At 46.3% G+C, this 12,334-nt stretch overlaps 1 protein-coding gene across 8 annotated transcripts in view; it reads right to left on the bottom strand.

Annotated features, from left to right (window-relative positions):
* Positions 1–12,334, bottom strand: part of atrx (ATRX chromatin remodeler) — a 246,827-nt gene that overhangs the window by 98,089 nt on the left and 136,404 nt on the right. The gene's annotated exons all lie outside the window — the stretch shown is intronic.

Below are 12,334 nucleotides of genomic sequence, written 5' to 3'. Positions count from 1 at the left end.
AGCCCAGCGAAGTGCGATTAAAGATAGTCTGTGGGTCTCCAATGAGGTGGATGGTAGGTCAAGACTGCCGTCTAGAAGGTGATGGGATGTTTCAGTTACCTGATTACAGCTGGGTAGAAATAGTCTCTCTAATCCCATTTCCCAGTACTTTTTTTTTTTTTTTAGTTTAGAGAGAAAGAGCAGAAACAGGCCCTTCGGCTCACTGAGTCTGTGCCAAAAATCGATCTCCACACACTAACACTATCCTATGCAGACAAGGTTTCAAAGGTCTTTTATTGTCACGTGTACAAATTAAGGTAGTGATATGCGAATTACCATACAGTTGTGGCGCGGCAATAGGCCCGAAATGAAGGCGAGGAGCCAGGTATTTCGGGAGGACTTTAATTAGGTGTTTTTCTCCTGTCCAGATGGGACCAGAAAGATCGCGCCTAAACCACTGCCCTTTATCCCTGTAGCTAAGGGCCGCCCCCGGATTCGTCCATTCCCGTGCCGAGGGGTTCGATAGTGGAAATGGCCCGATCCTTGGGAGCAGCCACACTGTTATACTAAAAAAACAACACACAACTACATAAACATCCACCACAGCGATTCCCCACCCACATTCCTCACTGTATTGAAGGCAATAAAGTCTAATCCTCTTCCCTCATTTCTCTCCCGCAGTCGGGGCGGTCAAACTTTCCGTCGGGGCGGTTGAAGCTCCTGCGGCTTGGAGTTCCCGAAGTCAGTCTGACCAGAGACCGCGAGCACTGTGATGCTAAAGTCCGCAGGCACCCGCGGTGGAGCTCAGAGGTCGATCCCTGGCAAAGCGATCGCGGGCTCTGGGATGTTAAAGTCCTGCAGGCACCCCGGGGTGGAGTTCCTGAAATTGGTCTCCAGCAAAGGCCGCCAACTCCTCGATGTTGACGGAGATACGATACGGAAAAGGAAAACAAATAGCATCTCCGTCAAGGTAATATGGTCATCTGAATCCTTCCAGAACAAGCACATCCTTCATTTTATTCAAAAGGGAACTGCAGATGCTGGAATATCGAAGGTACACAAAATTGCTGGGGAAACTCAGCAGGTGCAGCAGCATCTATGGAGCGAAGGAAATAGGCTCGCTCCATAGATGCTGCTGCACCCGCTGAGTTTCCCCAGCAATTTTGTGTCATCCTTCATTTTACTTCGGAGTCACGTGAGTGACTACGTGAAGACCCCGCCAGCACGACATATCGTCTAACGCATTGCGCAGCGACTGGCGGGGTGAAGCGTTCCCCCGCAGCGGCAAGATTTAAAAACGGGACCGACAGGTAAGTTTGCTAATCTGAGGTCGTGTTTGTGCTTTGTTTTCTGTGTTACAGAAGGAGAGCTATGGACAAAGGAAAGAAATCCAAACGGGTCGCGTTTAGACTGGCTGCGGGGGACCGCGAAAGTACGGGCAGTAAGTAGTGACCGGCGGCACCTGGATCGCAATCTATGCGATTAACAGTCACCGACATGGCACCTGCACAGTCCGAACCAGCGCCGCGGACTGGGGGAAAAGCCAAGCAAAAGTCGGCCAGGCCGGTCGACTCGGATGAGTCGGGCCAGGAAGACTCGCTGCCGGCGAGCAGCGGAGGTGACCGCATATCCCGCATGGAACGGTTGATGGAGCAGATGCTCCAACGTGACATGCTCCGCGATATGGAGTATTGTCACCATGGGGGTCCTGGGACACCCATGGCAGCACCTTACCAAGGGCTGCATAATGCATCTCCCTCGACAGGGGAGCATTACGGGCCAGGGCTGGGTTGGCCCCGAAGACAGGGGATTGGCTGAAGACACCGCGAGTGTGCTAGGGGTGCAGGATCCACAAAAGCTGCTTGGGGTGGTCTCAAAGTTTGCGATGCCAGCGCAAACGGGACAGCCGTTACAGCCAAAGCTAGCAGCAAGCATTGATTACCTTTCATTCAACCAGCTGCAGGAACAAGTGTTGAATGAAACAACAGCCAAATATATGGCACCTGAGAACTGTGTCTCACTATGTTCCTGCAGTAAACAGTTCTATCTGAGGGTACATCGGTGCAGGCATCCGAACCCAAGAGGTGAAGATGCAGAAAATACTAAAATTGTTGGCTTCGGGAATAATGGCGTTTGCTCGATCGGTGGATGGAACAGAGATGTCAGACACAACAGGATGCACTGGCACTTCTCTGCAACACGCAATTTGAAATCAATTGCCTAAGAAAAAACGCCATTCGACCGGCTTTGAACCCCAAATTTGCAGGGTTGTGTAAACTACCAGTACTGCTATTTGGGGGCAATCTATCTAAGCAGGTTAAAGAGCTCGACAAGGAAGCCAAAGCCGTCGGGCTCATGAAGGCGTCAACTTCGAGCAAGACCTTACATCTCCGGCGGCAGCACCCCTACGCACCCACCAGCAGGCAACGACACCAGGACGCTGGTGAAAGCACGATGGCCGCACAACCAACACCGAGGTCTTTTTTAGGCCACGGCCCAGAGCGACCTTCGTGGAAGATGCGCCAACCCCGCACTCCGGCGCCTCTTCCTCCGAAGAGGCAGAAGCAGAAGAAATGAACACTCCACCGGTAACCATGGAGGTAGGTGGGTCTGGTTCCTTCCAGAACATAGAAGGTGTAAGTTCTATACTAACTGGGAGTAGGTTACACCTGCTTTGGGAGGCATGGAGGTCTATAACTACTGACCCTTATATACTACATAGTATTCAGGGATACGAAATTGAGTTTATTCATAAAGACATTTCCCCAGTTCAACATGCGCCTAGCCGAGAGTTTGTGCTTTCACAACAGGAAAAACTGGAAGGTCATGCAGAGCTGGGGAGGCTATATGCCAAAGGAGTAATTGAGAGATCCCAACACGACTCTCCAGAATTTGTGTCCAACATTTTCACAAAAACTAAAAAAGATGGTGGATGCCGCATCATCATTGATTTGACTAAACTGAATACTTTTGTAAAGTACATTCACTTCAAAATGAAAACCTTTGTTACTGCCAAACAATTGATTTCCGAAGGTTACTTCATGGCTTGCATCGATCTAAAAGATGCATACTATTCGGTACCTATACAGAAGGATCATCGCCGATATCTGAAGTTTAACTGGATGGGGCAGCTCTGACAGTATAAAGCGTTGCCTAATGCTTTAACATCAGCCCCCAGACTATTTACTAAGATATTAAAAACCAGCCTGGGCGTTTCTCCGAAAACAGAAACATATTGTCATGGCATATCTTGATGATATATTAATTGTAGGAAAAACCCTGGATTTAGCCAAATCAGCTGTATCAGCTACCAAACTATTGTTTGAAAAACTGGGGTTTATCATCCATCCAGATAAATCTAAGTTGACGCCTTCTACAACTATGGATTATCTGGGGTTCACTATTGACTCTATCCACATGTCTGTAACTTTGCCAAAGAGCAAGGCAGCAGACTTAATGGAGGCCTGCAACAACCTTGTTGTCATCAGTCAACCATCTATTCGACAGGTAGCATGGGTAATTGGAAAACTTGTAGCTGCATTTCCAGCCACACAGTTTGGACCTTTGCATTACCAAAATTTACAAAGAGCAACGGTGCAAGCACTAAAACATCATGCTGGTCATTTCGACCGACCAATGCAATTATGAGCTAAAGCAATTTTGGAGTTACAATGGTGGAGGCAAAACATACGGCATAGCTCCAGCCCCATCATTCTCAGTAACCCATCAGTTATATTACAAACTGATGCCAGCGCTCATGGTTGGGGTGCTACTAATACTATATCCAGTTGTGGTGGTAGATGGGATGCACATGAATCATCTTTACTATAAACACTGGGTATAAATTATTTAGAGATATTGGGTGCGTTCTATGGGCTAAAAGCATATTGCTCAAAAATGCACCATCTGCATGTCCGCTTACAAATTGATAATACCACAGTGGTGGCATACATTAATCATATAATAATAATAATAATACATTTTATTTATGGGCGCCTTTCAAGAGTCTCAAGGACACCTTACAAAAATTGAGCATGTAGAGGAAAAACATGCAAGGGGAATGAAATTAATAGTAGAGACATGACTAGTACACAAAGTAAAGACAGAATTCAATACAAAACATAGTATGAGGCAATTAATGCACAGATGAAAAGGGACGGGGACGTGGGGCTAAGGATAGGCAGAGGTGAAGAGATGGGTCTTGAGGCGGGACTGGAAGATGGTGAGGGACACGGAATTGCGGATCAGTTGGGGGAGGGAGTTCCAGAGCCTGGGAGCTGCCCTGGAGAAGGCTCTGTCCCCAAAACTGCGGAGGTTGGACTTGTGGATGGAGAGGAGACCGGCTGATGTGGATCTGAGGGACCGTGAGGGTTGGTAGGGGGAGAGGAGGTCAGTGACATATGGGGGGGGGGGGGGCAGATGGTGGAGGGCTTTGTAGGTGAGGACCAGGATTTTGTAGGTGATCCGGTGGGAGATGGGAAGCCAGTGAAGTTTTTTGAGGACTGGAGTGATGTGATGCCAGGATTTGGTGTGGGTGATGAGTCGGGCGGCTGCGTTCTGGACCAGTTGGAGTCGGTTGATGTAGGTGGAGCTGATGCCAAGGAGAAGTGAGTTGCAATAGTCCAGTCGGGAGGAGATGAAGGCATGGATGAGTCTTTCAGCAGCAGGCGGTGTGAGAGAGGGTCTGAGTTTGGCGATGTTGCGGAGATGAAAGAAGGAGGTTTTAATGACATGGCGGATGTGAGGCTCAAGGGAGAGGGTGGAATCAAAGATCACGCCAAGGTTGCGGGCCTGGGGAGATGGGGAGACAGTGGTGCCGTCGATGGTGAGAGTGGGGCTATTGATTTTGCTGAGTGTGGCTTTGGAGCCTATGAGGAGGAATTCTGTCTTATCGCTGTTGAGTTTGAGGAAATTATGTTGCATCCAGGTTTTTATAGCTGACAAACAGGAGTTGATATGGGAGAGGGGGGGGGAGTTGTGGGGGGATTTGGTGCCAAGGTAAATCTGGGTGTCATCAGCGTAACAGTGGAAGTCCAGATTGAAGTGGCGGAGTATCTGACCAAGGGGGAGGATGTAGATGATGAAGAGGAGGGGGCCGAGTACGGAGCCTTGGGGAACGCCTTGAGTGACTGCGGCTGTAGCAGAGGTGTGGTTGTGGAGAGAGATGAAGTGGGATCTGTTGGAAAGGTAGGAACGGAGCCAGCTGAGTGCAGAGTCTTCAATGCCGAGGTCTTTGAGTCTGGTGAGCAGGATGTTATGGTTCACTGTATCGAAGGCTGCGCTCAGGTCGAGGAGGATGAGGATGTTGAGGGAACCAGTGTCAGCAGAGGTGAGGAGGTCGTTGAGGACTTTGAGGAGAGCAGTTTCTGTGCTATGGAGGGGGCGAAAGCCAGATTGGAGGGGTTCAAGTAGGTTACACGCAAGGAGGTGGGAATGAAGTTGCGACGCAACGATACGCTCCAGGGTTTTTGAAAGAAAGGGGAGGTTTGAGATTGGGCGGTAGTTAATGAGAGAGGAGGGATCAAGACCAGGTTTCTTTAAGATTGGTGTAACGGCAGCAGTTTTGAAAGCGGAGGGGACAATGAGGAGTTGAAGAGATTAGTGAGGTAGGGGCAGAGAACGGGGAGGCAGGACTTCAACAGGGGAGTGGGGAGAGGATCGATGGAGCAGGTAGTGGGTTTGGAAGAGCTGATGAGTTTGGAGATTTCAATAGGGGTGACCAAACTGGGAGAGGAAGCAGTGTGGAGGAGGGGTAAGGAGGTCAGTGGAGATGTTGAAAGGAGGGGCATTGGTAGGTGGTGGAGTAGATGCTGGGGAGTCGGGTACAGGGGATAAAGATTGATAGACGGTGCTGATTTTATCAGCGAAAAAGTGGAGGAATGAGTTGCAGAGATCCGGAGTAGAGGTAGGGAGAGTGTTGGCTCGAGGCTTGAGGAGGTTGCCCACTGTGGAGAAGAGGGTTCTGTGGTTTAGGCAGGGATCGGTGAATATGGAGGAGAGGTAGGCAGATTTTGCAGCAATGAGGGCATCTTTGTAGTCAGTGAGGTGGAGTTTGTAAGCTTCAAGGTGGACTGTGAGAGATGATTTATTTATAAGTCGTTCGAGTTGGCGACCAGTCTGTTTCAGTTTACGAAGTGCAGGTGTGTACCAGGGTGAGGATGTGTTGAAAGTTACGGTTCTTGTTTTGAGGGGGGCCAGAGTGTTGAGGGAGGTAGACAAGGTGGAGTTGAGATGGTTTGTGAGATCATCAGGTGAGATGGGGGTTGAGTCCAGGGGGAGAGTGGTGGAGAGCAGGTCAGAGAGATGGTGGGAATCAATGGATTTTAGATTACGGAAGGTGATTTCTCGGAGGAAGCGGGGGCGAGGTGTCGGAGAAGGGATGGTGAACCGTATAAGCTTATGATCAGAGAGGGGGAAGAGGCATGGATGGAGGTCGAGTACCGGTTGATTTGTGGAGCAGACCAGGTCAAGGATGTGACCTTTGTCATGGGTGGGAAAGGTGACGTGCTGAGTGAGAGAGAAGTTGTCCAGTAAAAAGGCGAATTCAGATGCAAGCTTGCAGGTGGGGGAGTCCATGTGAATATTTAAGTCACAGACGTGAGGAGAGGGATGAGGCAAGTGTGAGGAGTTCAGTGAAGTCAGATAGGAAGGAGGGGTTTGGTTTAGGTGGCCGGTAAATGAGGATGACTGTCATGGAGGAAAGGGCTTTGAAGGCGAGGAATTCAAATGATGCTACTGGGGGGAAGGTGAGTTCAGTGATACGAAAATTCTGGTTAAAAATAACAGCGAGGCCACCTCCATGGCGGGAGGGGCGGGGCTTGGAAATGTAATTAAATCCAGGTGGGGATGTTTGATTGAGGGAGAAGAAGACATTGAGTTGTTGCCAGGTCTCAGTGAGCAGAAGGAAGTCCAGAGTGTTGTCAAGGATTAGTTCATGGAGGGCAAGGGCTTTGTTGTTGAGCGACCTGGTGTTGAGGAGGGCAAAGTTGGCATTGTGAGAGGGTGGAGGGATGGGGGCAGGCTGGAGAGATCTGAGGTTGTCCCGGTTGACAGTGCGTGCGGTCAGCTGGGGTGGGGGGTGACGCGGTTGAGGGGGGGCAGAGCGTGGTAGTGAGCAGACGGATGGAATGGAATGTCCGTGGTTTAAGCAAACACGCCTGCGCCGAGAGCCTCTGTGGATGTAACGGGGTCGACGCAGAAGTCCAAGCTGTTTAACGACCTGGATATGGGTGGAATCAAATCGATATCATGTGACAATCTGGCTAATACAATTTGGCAATGGTGCATCAATAGAAATATTTGGATATCAGCTACTTACCTACCAGGTAAACTCAATACAGTGGCAGACACCAGGTCACGAAAATTTAATGACAACACCGAATGGATGTGGGACCACAAAGTATTTGCTGATATTGTAACGCAATATGGAACACCAGATATCGATCTATTTGCATCTAGACTGAATCACCAGTTGCCAACATATGTCGCTTGGGAACCAGACCCTGGGGCAGCAGCGATGGACGCTTTCTCGCTGGACTGGGGAAAATTGTTTTTCTATGCTTTTCCCCCCTTCTGCCTCATCAGTCAGGTCTTACGCAAAATACAACAAGACTCTGCGTCAGGTATTTTGTTGGTACCCGATTGGCCTACTCAGCCATGGTTCCCTGTGGTTCTGGACATGGTCTCTGAACCATGTATGTCCGTCCCTAAATGGCCGGATTTGTTGGTCCATCCTGTGACAGGCGAGAGTCACCCATGCCATGACAGGATCAATCTGATAATTTGCAGAATTTAAAAAGACCGCTTCTGGACCTGAGGCTGACGGACAGAACCATGAATATAATCACAGCGGCATACCGAGAATCCACCAAGTAGCAGTATCTCTCCTACATCAGGAAATGGGAGATATATTGTACAAGGACTAACATTTCGTACAATACAGCTTCTGCAACCAATGTTTTGGAATTTCAGTGCATTAACTGCGCCAGGAGTGACCTATCAGCATACTTATGGCAGGGATTAGGACAGCACACTGTAGGATCTCACCCTCTAGTTTCCAAGCTTATGAGGGGTATCTACAACACGAACCCTCCTAGAGCAAGGTATTCTCTAACCCTCCTAGAGCAAGGTAGGGAACATAAAAACTGACTGTAAAAGCTTTTATAGATATGTGAAGAGAAAAAGATTAGTTAAAACAAATGTAGGTCCCTTGCAGTCAGAAACAGGTGAATTGATCATGGGGAACAAGGACATGGCAGACCAATTGAACAACTACTTTGGTTCTGTCTTCACTAAGGAAGACATAAATAATCTGCTGGAAATAGCAGGGGACCGGGGGTCAAATGAGATGGAGGAACTGAGTGAAATCCAGGTTAGCCAGGAAGTGGTGTTAGGTAAATTGAATGGATTAAAGGCCGATAAATCCCCAGGGCCAGATAGGCTGCATCCCAGAGTACTTAAGGAAGTAGCTCCAGAAACAGTGGATGCATTAGTGATAATTTTTCAAAACTCTTTAGATTCTGGAGTAGTTCCTCAGGATTGGAGGGTAGCTAATGTAACCCCACTTTTTAAAAAGGGAGGGAGAGAGAAAATGGGGAATTACAGACCAGTTAGTCTAACGTCGGTAGTGGGGAAACTGCTAGAATCAGTTATTAAAGATGAGATAGCAGCACATTTGGAAAGTGGTGAAATCATTGGACAAAGTCAGCATGGATTTATGAAAGGTAAATCATGTCTGACGAATCGTATAGAATTTTTCGAGGATGTAACTAGTAGAGTGGATAAGGGAGAACCAGTGGATGCGTTATATCTGGACTTTCAGAAGGCTTTCGACAAGGTCCCACATAAGAGATTAGTATACAAACTTAAAGCACACGGTATTGGGGGTTCAGTATTGATGTGGATAGAGAACTGGCTGGCAGACAGGAAGCAAAGAGTAGGAGTAAACGGGTCCTTTTCACAATGGCAGGCAGTGATAGTAGGGTACATAAGGCTCAGTGCTGGGATGATTTGGACGAGGGAATTGAATGCAACATCTCCAAGTTTGCGGATGACACGAAGCTGGGGGGAAATGTTAGCTGTGTGGAGGATGCTACGAGGCTGCAAGGTGACTTGGATAGGCTGGGTGAGTGGGCAAATGCATGGCAGATGCAGTATAATGTGGATAAATGTGAGGTTATCCACTTTGGTGGCAAAAACAGGAAAGTAGACTATTATCTGAATGGTGGCCAATTAGGAAAGGGGAGATGCAACGAGACCTGGGTGAAATGGTACACCAGTCATTAAAAGTAGGCATGCAGGTGCAGCAGTCAGTGAAGGTGGCAAATGGTATGTTAGCATTCATAGCAAAAGGATTTGAGTATAGGAGCAGGGAGGTTCTACTGCAGTTGTACAGGGTCTTGGTGAGACCACACCTGGAGTATTGCGTATAGTTTTGGTCTCCTAATCTGAGGAAAGACATTCTTGCCACATCCTGGGTACAGAGAAGGTTCACCAGACTGATTCCTGGGATGTCAGAACTTTCATATGAAGAAAGACCGGATAGACTCGGTTTGTACTCGCTAGAATTTAGAAGATTGAGGGGGGATCTTATAGAAACTTACAAAATTCTTAAGGGATTGGACAGGCTAGATGCAAGAAGATTGTTCCCGATGTTGGGGAAGTCTAGAACAAGGGGTCACAGTTTAAGGATAAGGCGGAAATCTTTTAGGACCGAGATGAGGAAAACATTTTTCACACAGAGTGGTGAATCTCTGGAATTCTCTGCCACAGAAGGTAGTTGAGGCCAGTTCATTGGCTATATTTAAGAGGGAGTTAGATGTGGCCCTTGTGGCTAAAGGGATCAGGGGGTATGGAGAGAAGGCAGGTACAGGATACTGAGTTGGATGATCAGCCATGATCATATTGAATGGCGGTGCAGGCTCGAAGGGCCGAATGGCCTACTCCTGCACCTATTTTCTATGTTTCTATTCCCAGATTTGGGATGTTAGTGTTGTCCTTACGTTGCTCAGGGGTTGGTCACCAGCAACGTCCCTGTCCTTGGAGAAACTGACACTAAAAACTGTCATGCTGATGGCACTGGTCTCGGCACAACGGGTCCAGTCCCTACATAAATGAAGACTGGACAATATGGTTATTTCAACCACAAGATACATTTTCACATCTTGGAATTGGTAAAACAAAATAGGCCAGGGTCATCAGGCCTTAAACTAGAATTCCGAGCATACCCAACAGATACCCGCCTATGTATTGTGACACATCTGTTACAATGTATAGAGACCACTAAGAATCTTAGAGGCAATGAAATGGGGTTATTGATTAGCCATAAACAGCCTCATAATATGGTATCGGCGTAAACCATATCTAGGTGGCTCAGACAGGTTTTGGGAGCTGCAGCGGTGGACACTGACACTTTCAAATCTCATTCCACCAGGGCTGCAGCAAGGGAAATAGAAGTGCCAATGGACCACATCCTGGGTACAGCAGGATGGTCTAGGGAGAGGACCTTCCAGCAATTTTATAATAAGCCGATTACCAAACCTGCGGTATTTGCAGAATCAATTTTAAGTTCTGTATTATGATTTATCCCGAATGGAAGGGATCATTATTATTCTTTGTTAAAATAAATTCACTATTGTTTTGAATTTCTGATTCATGTTTGAATACGGTAACATACTTCCTCCTTTGCTCAACTACAGCAGTGTGTGAGGCATGGACTCGTTCCACGGCATGAAATCACAGATCTTTAAAATCTTCACGTAGTCACTCACGTGACTCCGAAGTAAAATAGTAAGATTAAACGAGAACTTACCAGTTTGAAGTTTGATCTTTATTTTATGAGGAGTTACGTCGAGGGATTACGTGCCCTCCACGCCCACCCTCTATCATAAAGGTCAACTGGTATTCTAGTTTCTCTTATCTTACTATGTTTATTTCATCTACTGTTGTCTGTGATTTCACACCACTGCTTTGAAGAATGTTGCGCATGCGTGCTGGCGGGGTCTTCACGTAATCCCTCGACGTAACTCCTCATAAAATAAAGATCAAGCTTCAAACTGGTAAGCTCGTTTAATCTTACTATTTAATATTGCAGACAAGAGTTCACTGAATTATTCAAAACTCAAATTTACAGTCATAGCAGCAAACAAGCAGCAGCAATATATGAGATTGCATTATTTTTATATGAGTTGTAGTTAAAGTAATTGATGGGTCAATGATACGTAATAAATGTTGATTCATTTTCATGCAAGAATAAAGGATTAGTGACAATATCTGTAGAGATTACATAGAGTTCTGTATGATAACTGACTAATAGCAATCCTGAACACTCCTTTTCTTCACTCAAAGTAAATTAATTAAACAGTGAAATAGTCTGAATAATTTTGTTGCTCAATAGTACTAAATCTTCTCGGGGGACATCAAATGGTTACCTATCTAATTCTCTGCCCCTATTCTTTAACAGATTTCTCCTCCTTACCATCAGTCTGAGGAAGGGTCCCAACCCAAAACATGTCCTCCGGAGATGCTGCCTGACCTGCTGAGTTATTGCAACACATTGTGCTTTTTCATTTGGCAGTTATCTAAAGCTTAACAAGCATCTGCTAATTTTTGCTCTCCACATATTGGGATTATATGCAAGGTTGAGGAAACAATATGTGTCTTTTTATTATAATACTGGAGAGATTTTGAGGAACAAGATTATTATTCTTTTTTTTTTACACCAATACACTGTTCTTAACAAAAATCTACCCATCGTATGAAACCTTATAAATAACATATCAAATAGATAACTTCAAGACCGAAAGCAAAAAACCTTTTTCATGACCGACCAATCTTCATCGTTTTACCACCAATTTGGACACCAAAAATGTGACAATAAAAATGCTGCCACATTTAGTCATGAATATTTAATTCATAAACAAACTTCATATGGCCCCTCATATATATACGCTTTAACAAACATCTAGGGAAATATCTTTATCAATGCCAGGAGAAAAATACAGTAACATAAAGATAATACAGAACAGTAAAGATCCCATAATGGTCGTTGTGCTTGCTGTCCATTGTCACAACAAACTTTTTCGGGGTCGGTACCTCCGTAAGTTAAACCACGGCTCCAAACCTCTAATGCTTTTCAAAAACCCAACGAGGTATCCTGTTAGTAGCGATTTTGGGGCGAGTTTATTATTTTTTCTTATTTTCCAATATAATATTTCAAAAACATTGTGGTGTCAAAAACGCAACGACCGTTTACGATATATTTACCGAACATTTTTTGGACATAAATTGGTCATCAAAACTAAGAAACTGAGCCAATCTATAATTTGGCAACTCTTGTTTACCTTTCGTACGGACC

The sequence above is a fragment of the Amblyraja radiata genome, chromosome 12, assembly GCF_010909765.2.
Source record: "Amblyraja radiata isolate CabotCenter1 chromosome 12, sAmbRad1.1.pri, whole genome shotgun sequence".
Classification (NCBI taxonomy): domain Eukaryota; kingdom Metazoa; phylum Chordata; class Chondrichthyes; order Rajiformes; family Rajidae; genus Amblyraja; species Amblyraja radiata.
The sequence above is the reverse complement of the archived record's forward strand: the minus strand, read 5'-3'. Positions and strand labels throughout refer to the sequence as shown.